This window comes from Colobus angolensis, unplaced genomic scaffold (assembly GCF_000951035.1).
Source record: "Colobus angolensis palliatus isolate OR3802 unplaced genomic scaffold, Cang.pa_1.0 Scaffold219, whole genome shotgun sequence".
In the NCBI taxonomy this organism is placed as follows: Eukaryota; Metazoa; Chordata; class Mammalia; order Primates; family Cercopithecidae; genus Colobus; species Colobus angolensis.
This window is the reverse complement of record NW_012115366.1, coordinates 1,265,838-1,274,605: the sequence shown is the minus strand read 5'-3', so window position 1 is coordinate 1,274,605 and position 8,768 is coordinate 1,265,838.

The window sequence follows — 8,768 nt, the reverse complement described above, 5'->3', positions numbered from 1 at the left end:
AATTATAAATAGACTGGTCATAAAATGATGATTTTTCCATTTCTATCATTCCATCTACATTCACAATTTGGCATTCTTTTATGAAGAAGAGCTTTCTTTTATTTTCTTTTTTGAGATGGAGTCTCACTCTGTCACCCAGTCTGGAGTGCAGTAGTGCCATCTCGGTTCACTGCAACCTCTGACTTCCAGATTCAAGCAATTCTCCTGCCTCAGCCCCCTGAAGTATCTGTGATTACAGATGGGCATCAGGACGCCCGGCTAATTTTTGTATTTTTAGTAGAGATGGGTTTTCGCCATGTTGGCCAGGCTGGTCTCAAACTCCTGACCTCAAGTGATTCACCCACCTCAGCCTCCCAAAGTGCTGGGATTACAGGTGTGAGCCACCTAGCCTGGCCCTCTTTTCCACCCCCTTTAAAATTTTTGGTGTTGGCCAGGTGCAGTGGCTCACGCTTGTAATCCCAACATTTTGGGAGGCGGAGGTGGGAAGATTGCTTGAGCCCATACGTTTGAGACCAGCCTGGGTAACATAGCAGGACCTTGTCTCTATTAAGAAAAATAATAATAAAATAAAATACAATTTTTGGTTGTTTTATTTATTGTGGTGGTGGTTGTTTTGAGACAGAGTCTCTCTGTTACCTAGGTTGAAGTACAGTGACATAATCATAGCTCACTGTAACCTTGAACTCATGGGCTCAAATGATACTCCTGCTTTGGTCTCCCAAAGTGCTGCGATTGCAGGTGTGAGCCACCACATCTGGCCAAAATTTTTGGTGTTAATATCAATACAGACACACGAATTCCTTTTGATTCAATATATAATAATCCATTCCTGCATTATTCATATGAGGCTGAGATTGTCCCAGATTTTGACATGAGGCCCTCTGTAAAACGTAGATTCCAAGCCACCTTCTCCCTCTCTTGCAGGGGGGCCTGGGATTGTGCATATATAACTAACATTAAATTAACATCTGAAACACCCACTAAATATGAAAAGTTGAGGCAAAGCCCTTGCCAAGGACCAGCTGAGGAGTTTATGTTAAGAGTGGTTTCACATCCACCAGGCAATACAGCTAAAACTTGGCAAGGGCATCCTCTGAGGCAAAGAAGGCCAGAATGCCAGCAAAAGAAGGTGTGTCTTCTGGAGGTGGAAGGGGGTGAGGAAGAAGTGGAGAGGTCAGGGCTGGAAAGGAGATGCTTATGGTTTTTTCCTGCCTTGGGAAGACTATAGCAGACAAGATACCTACTAATTCTTGCAACATTACAGCAGTGGTTTTTCTGAGTAATAGGAACAGTTTGCTTCTATCCCCAAAAGTGGAGAGCTCTTTGATATTTGGAACCAAGTGTCGATATAGTCAGGAAAAGACCTGGATCAAGGTCTATAAAACACACAAGTACACACTCTCACTCCTGCTGAAAACTCCTGGTGAAATCCAGAAAAGACGTGAAAGAGGGAAAGTAATACATCTACAGCAGCATCAGGAAACTGAAAAGCCAGGAGGCCAGGCATTTGATGAAAGTCCTGGACAACAGAGAGCAGGAGGAAATGTGGGATCACAAAAGCAGAATTGGGCCAGGCTTGTTGGCTCATGCCTGTAATCCTAACACTTTGGGAGGCTGAGGAAGAAGGATTGCTTGAGGCCGGAAGTCTAAGACCAGCCTGGGCAACATAGTGAGACCCTGTCTCTACCAAAAAATAAGATAAAATAAAAATTTTTTAAAAGTGGGGTATTGAGTTCATGCATTTGGGCCTATGTCCTCTCCAAACCTCATTAAAGTAAGTCAAAAAATAAAAAGGACAAAACTCAAAAGGACAAAAAGAACAGGCATTGAAACAAGATTGAGCTAGTGATGTTGAGAATAAATATTTCAGATGTTCTAGGCCAGGCGTGGTGGCTCAGGCCTGTAATCTCAACATTTTGGGAGGCTGAGGCAGGTGGATTGCTTGAGCTTGGGAGTTTGAGACCAGCCTGGACAACATGGCGAAACCCCATCTCTACAAAAAAAAAAAAATTACAAAAATCAGCCAGACATGGTGGCACACACCTGTGGTCCCAGCTACTCAGGAGGCTGAGATGGGACATGGCTTGTGCCTGAGAGATCAAGGCTGCAGTGAGCCATGGATATGCTGCAGCACTCCAGCCTGGGCAACAGAGTGAGACCCTGTCTCAAAAAACAAAACAAAACACATAGTTTAGACGTTCTTACCTGACACAGGTATTAAAGAAGAAATGATTCCACACTTGGGAAAATGGCAAAATTACGATTGCCTAATTCCTGAGATCTTAGGGGAACACTTTTTCAAACCCTGTTTCAATAAAAGCAGAACCTGCATCCTGGGGGTTTACCCTCGTGGGACATACCAGGGGAATGAAATTCCATTGCCACAATTTATGCAATCAATCCATAATGATTGAAGAAACAGACAGTTTTATGGTTCTATAAAGTTACAGTTTAACTTTAGAGACTAATAGGTTCTGTGTTTTCATAGCCTGGTTGTGCAGTTAAATACAATGATTTTATTGCCCTGTGGAAAATGAATCAGTCTTGAATTTTACCCAGCAAGTTGTCCTTGGAATTCCTTTAACTCTAGCTCTATTTGTTTGTGCAAGCACGCGAGGGTACACACACACACACACACACACATACACACGAGTTTTTCTTTTCTTTTTTTTTTTCCTTTTTTTTTGAGACAGAGTCTCGCTCTGTCACCCAGGAGTGCAGTGACACAATCTCGGCTCACTGCAAGCTCCGCCTCCCAGGTTCACGCCATTCTCCTGACTCAGCCTCCCAAGTAGCTGGGACTACAGGCACCCACCACCACACCCGGCTAATTTTTTGTATTTTTAGTAGAGACTGGTTTTCACAGTGTTAGCCAGGATGGTCTCGATCTCCTGACCTCATCATCCGCCTACCTCGGCCTCCCAAAGTGCTGGGATTACAGGTGTGAGCCACCGTGCCCGGCATACATACACGAGTTTTTCAAGCTTGGACAAATCAGCTTCTTTTGTTGACCTGATAGTTCCTTCCTTAATTAAATTAAATTTTGATAAATGCTCGGGATCTCTTGATCGCAGAATTTTGCTTTAATATTTCTTTTGGTTTTCTCAGTTCCGTCAAGGAGGCAAGGGTGGGAGTCTACAAAAGGAAAACCAGTTTGTGCTGTGGTGCCCCAGAAAGGCTCAAAGATAGGATTGGAGATACCATATAGCTCTGATGTCAGAGGTGAGGGCTGGTGCTGGAACAGAAGGACATAACTGAAAGTCTTGGTCCTCTTCTACCTGGGCAGAAAGTTAGAGTTTGCCATCTGGAAAGGCTGGACCCCAGAATTCTAGGCTTAGGGAGATCAGACATAGCTAAAGGTGAGGGTGCTGAAGCAGACATTGGGGGACTGAGTGAAGTCTGCATTCTGAACAGAGCCCCTGGCATTATCCCCTGCCAGAGCCAGGAAAATTCCATCATTGTCCACTACCTAGCCACTTCTACTTATGCTTAAACCTCCTCCCACCAGGAAGATGATAGGAAGAGCCTTATCCAGAGAAGTTGACCAGCCCAGAGAAAAGGGGTACAGAAAAATAGCTAACTGAAATCATGGTAGGGGGCTACCCAGCAGGAGATACACCCCCTGCCACGGACACCATCCAAAGCAGATAGAAAGACCCTTGCCTCCACTCTTTCTGCCTTTCAGTCTCCTGCCAGTGCCTCCCAGAGGCCAAGAGAACCTGAGAAGCTTGAATCAGACCGCTGTGAACACAAGAGGGGCAGGCAGAGTGTGGACTGTGAGGAAGCCCACACTTGACATGCCAGCTATGGTCAGACAGAGGGAGGGAGAGAAAGAGAGACGGAGAGAAAGGAGAAAATGAGGGAGGAAATTGCCAATAAGATAATCCCAATTTCCCAGAATCCTAGTGTTACCAGAAAAAGGGGTCTGGATCAAAGATCTCAATTCAAGAGAGGGTTCTTCAATCTCACATAGTAAGGAACTCAAGGTGAGTTGCAGAGTGCACTGAGAAGAGAAAGTTTATTGACAGCTGTTCAGTTACAGAGTAGGGCATCCTCAGATAGCAAGTGGAGGAACATACCATGTTTGTTTTAAGCTTTTCTTATACAGGGGTCTTGTCTGTTTAAATACTAAACTAAGCTGACTACATGCAGGTAGGCTGACAGCATGACAAAATTTATTATTCTGTTGATTTAAAGAAAACTCTTCTTGATGTTTTATTTTATTTTATTTTATTGAGACAAAGTCTTGCTTTGTCGCCCAGGTTGGAGTGCAATGGCACAATCTCGGCTCACTGCAAACTTCACCTCCTGGGTTCAAGTGATTCTCCTGCCTCAGCCTCTGGAGTAGCTGAGATTACAGGCTCCCACCATCACACCCAGCTAATTTTTGTATTTTTAGTAGAGGCTGGGTTTCCCCATGTTGTCCAGGCTGGTCTCAAACTCCTGACCTCAAGAGATCTGCCCGCCTCGACCTCCCAAAGTGCTGGGATTACAGGCATGAGCCACGATGCCCGGCCTCCCTGACATTTCAGTGTGTGAGTCCATCAGAGCATAACTGTTATTATCTTTCTTCTCCTTTTTTATCTTTGAGATGGAGTCCTGCTCTGTCGCCCAGGCTGGAGTGCAGTGGTGCAGTCTTGGCTCACTGCAAACTCCGCCTCCCAGATTCAAGCAATTCTCCTGCCTCAGCCACCAGAGTAGCTGGGACTACAGATGTGCACCACCACGCCTGGCTAATTTTTGTTTTTTTAGTAGAGGGGTGTTTCACCATGTTGGCCAAGCTGGTCTCAAACTCCTGATCTCAAATGATCTGCCCGCCTTAGCCTCTAAAAGTGCTGGGATTACAGGCATGAGCCACCGTACCCCGCCATAACTGTTATTATCTTGGAAGCGTGTATTTTTATGGGTACTGGGACATCTGAACTCTCTGACGGAGGAGTGTGTCCTCGTAGGTGTCTTTATGGTGTTTCCTCAACTATAAACATCTGTGATCATGGGTAGTGACTGGCAAGGAATGTGTCCTGTTAGTCTCCAGATGGAGCTGAACTTTCACTCTGGCTCTTCTAGGCTCCTGCTTCCCTAACACAAGGTCACAAGTTTCTGAATTGAAAGGTCTTACCAGGAACCCAGAACAATGAATTAATTAAAAAATATCCACAGAGGCTGGGCACAGTGGCTCACGCCTGTAATCTCAGCACTTTGGAAGGCTGAGGTGGGAGGATCCCATGTGGCCAGGAGTTTGAGACCAGCCTAGGCAACATAGAGAGACCCCATCTCTACAAAAAATTTAAAACATTAGCTAGGCGTTGTGGCATGTACCTGTAGTCCTCGCTACTTGGGAAGCTTAGGCAGGAGGATTGATTTAGCCCAGGAGTTTGAGGCTGCAATGAGCTATGATGTCGCCATTGTACTCCAGCCTGGTGACAGAGTGTGACTCTGTCTCAAAATACACACACACACATATATATATATATACACACACACACACACAGAAATTAGTATGAACTCATATTTATGTGTGTGTGTGCATATACACACACCCACAGATGGGTAAATACAGAAATAACTTTAGAAATAAATGTGTGTCTAAATGGATTAGTATACACATACATATTATTCTAACTCTCTGCTAAGATACCCTGGGAGCAGTGACAACCAATAAAACAATAAAACAGTGCCCAGATCTTGGTTTTTAAACCAAGAATGGTTTCTAAATACCATTTTCTGATTTTAAAAAATCAGGGCTTCTTGAAAAAATGACTGAAGTTATTTCAAGGCAAGGAAAATACAAGATGAGCCCAGAGAACCTTACAGTACCGGAAAGCAAGGAAGTACTCAAGAGAAAAAAAAAAAAAAAAAGTCTGAGGAATACCAGGGCCAACTGTGAGGAGTTTCCAGAGCCAGACCAATTTGGGAACCAAAATAACAAATGTGGTATTGGATTGTAACCTAAAGTGTAAATAAATATACATGAGGCCATATTTATATAGACAAAATGATTGAATAAATAAATGACAGAAAAGGGAAAAATTTCCTTATAGAAGAATTTCAAATAACGTAAGTAGCTATGCTCTCCATCTTGCAAAAAGTAGTTTGTTGCTTCTCCCCTACCCCTTTGAGGGTAGACTGGACTTTGTGATTCACTTCCAAATAACAGAATATAGAAGTAGGAAAAATGGTAACTGTATGATGGAGAAATCTGGCAAATACCACCTTAACCAAGTGATCATGGTTAACGTTATCCTTAATAAGAGTATATCACTTGTGCTATTCTTCTTGAAATCCCATAAGCCCAGCCCAGTCCTGAGAAAAATACCATACAAATGCAAACTGAGAAACATTCTACAAAGTGCTGGAGAGTGCTCCTCAAAACTATCAGGGCTATGAATAAAAAATAAAACTGGGAAACTATCACAGACAAGAGGAGACTAAAGGGACATGATTAATAAATGCAATATGGTATCCTGGATTGGATCTTGGAACAGAAAAGGGGCATGAGTAGAAAAACTGGTGAAATTTGAATGAGGTCTGGAGTTTAGTGAATAGTAACACACCAATATTGGTTTTTTAAATTGTCACGAATATTGGCTGGGTGTGGTGGCTCACACCTGTAATCCCAGCATTTTGGGAGGCAGGTGGATCACTTGAGGCCAGGAGTTCAAAACCAACCTGGTCCACATGGCGAAACCCTGTCTCTGCTAAAAATATGAAAGTTAGCTGGATGTGTTAGTACATACTTGTAATCCCAACTGCTCAGGAGGCTGAGGCACGGGAAAGACTTCATCTCAGAAAAAAGACAATTTTCCAGGAAGATGTAATAATTCTAAATTTGTAGGCACCTACTAGTATCGTCCTCAAAATAAAATGCTAAATCAACAGAACTAGAAGTAGAAACAGATATGTCTATGATCATGGTGAGACATTTTAACATACTTCTTGCAGAAATTGACAAAATATATCTACAAGTTTGTTGTTTGCCATTCTTTCTTTCTGCCTATTCTTTTCCTATCCCCTTTCTCTTTTCTACTCTGAAATACAGGGAGTTGCATGTCCTAGACTTTGGTTCAGCTGATAGGGGCATTCTCAGAAAACTGGCAGGTAGAGGGGGGAAAACCATTTTCCCTTTACTTTGAGTGGTGTGTGTGTGTTTTCTCCACAGCCCCAGCTTCCACCTGTAAAAAAAAATTAACTAGAAAACAAGCATACAAAAGAGAGGATTAATGAAGCCACACCTTGGTTCTCTGAAAAGACTAATGAAATTGACAAACCTTTTGAGATCCTCATCAAGAAAAAAGACAACAGTCTCAGGAATATAACAGGGCCATCACTTCTGATCCTATAAATTCTAAAACCTAAAAAGAGGATATTATGAACAAATTTTATGTTAGTAAATTTAAAAATTAAGGCGGAAATCCTAGGGAAAATACAAAAATGATACAAGAAAAAGTAGAAAACTTGAAAAACTCCTATAACTTTTAAAGTCCTGAATTCATAATTTAAAACTTCTCTTCAAAGAAAATTTAAGGCTCACATGGCTTTACTGGCAAGTTATATTAACATTTAAGGAATAAATAATTTCAGTCTTACTCAGACTCCTTCAGGTAATAGAGAAAAAAGCATTTCCTTAATCACTACGGTAATGGAGCGTGATATTGCAACGCACAAGGTGGGAGGACTCATTCTACCAGGTACCAAGACTTACTAAAAAGTTAGAACCTGGGTGTGGTGGCTCATGTCTGTAATCTCAGCACTTTGGGAGGCCAAGGAGGAAGAATCACTTGAGCCCAGGAATTTGAGGCCAGCCTAGGCAAAATAGCGAAACCTTATCTCTACAAACAAAACAAAACAAAACAAAACAAAAATACCCATAAAAATTGGCTGGGCAAGGTGGTGAGTGCCTGTGGTCCCAGCGATTAGGAAGGTTGAGGTGAGAGGATCACGTGAGCCTGGGAGGTGGAGGCTGCAATAAGCCATGATCACGCCACTGCACTCCAGCCTGAGTGACAGAGCGAGATGCTGTTTAAAAAAATAATAGTAATAAAATAAATTTTAAAAAGTTAGTACTCAAGACAGTATGGTATTGGTGTCAAGATAGACAACTAGACCATATATAAACAATTTATGACAAAGATGGCTCTGCAGAGCGTCAGGGAAAGGACAGCCTTTTCGGTTAAATGGTGCTGAAACAGAAAAGTTGATATGGAGAAGTGGTTAGACAGGTGATGGAAATCTGAAAGATCAAAAAGAAGATAAGGTAACCCAGCGAAAAGTAACTCCAGTCTCTTCTAGCATTTAGGGAACAAAAGGAGCTGGGCCCAGGGAGGAGGAGCATGTTGCCAGAGCTTCAACTTTGAAGGAGGGGCCTCCACTTCAAAGAGGAAGAAGGGAAGAGAGAAGAAAGAGGAAAAAGAAGAAAGACTTCTTTCTGCTGCCTTCTGATCTCCTGCCAGTGTATCTCTTCCTGGAGAGCCTAATGGGAAACAATCAACAAGGAAGCCTGAGAAACATAGTTCACAGGCCCCTGGTCCCAGCGTTCACAAGCAGAAAATGGAAAGTAAATTATCGGCACAGTATCCGTATGGAGAAATGAAAATTGACTTCTTTCTCATACCATACACACCGTAACATTTAAATATTAAGGGCAAACAATGAAATGTTCAGAGAAAAAAATGTAGGAAAAATGTTTCACTATCAAAGAGTAGACAATTTTTTTTTTTTTTTTTTTAGATGAAGTCTTTCTCTGTCACCTAGGCTAGAGTGCAGTGGCA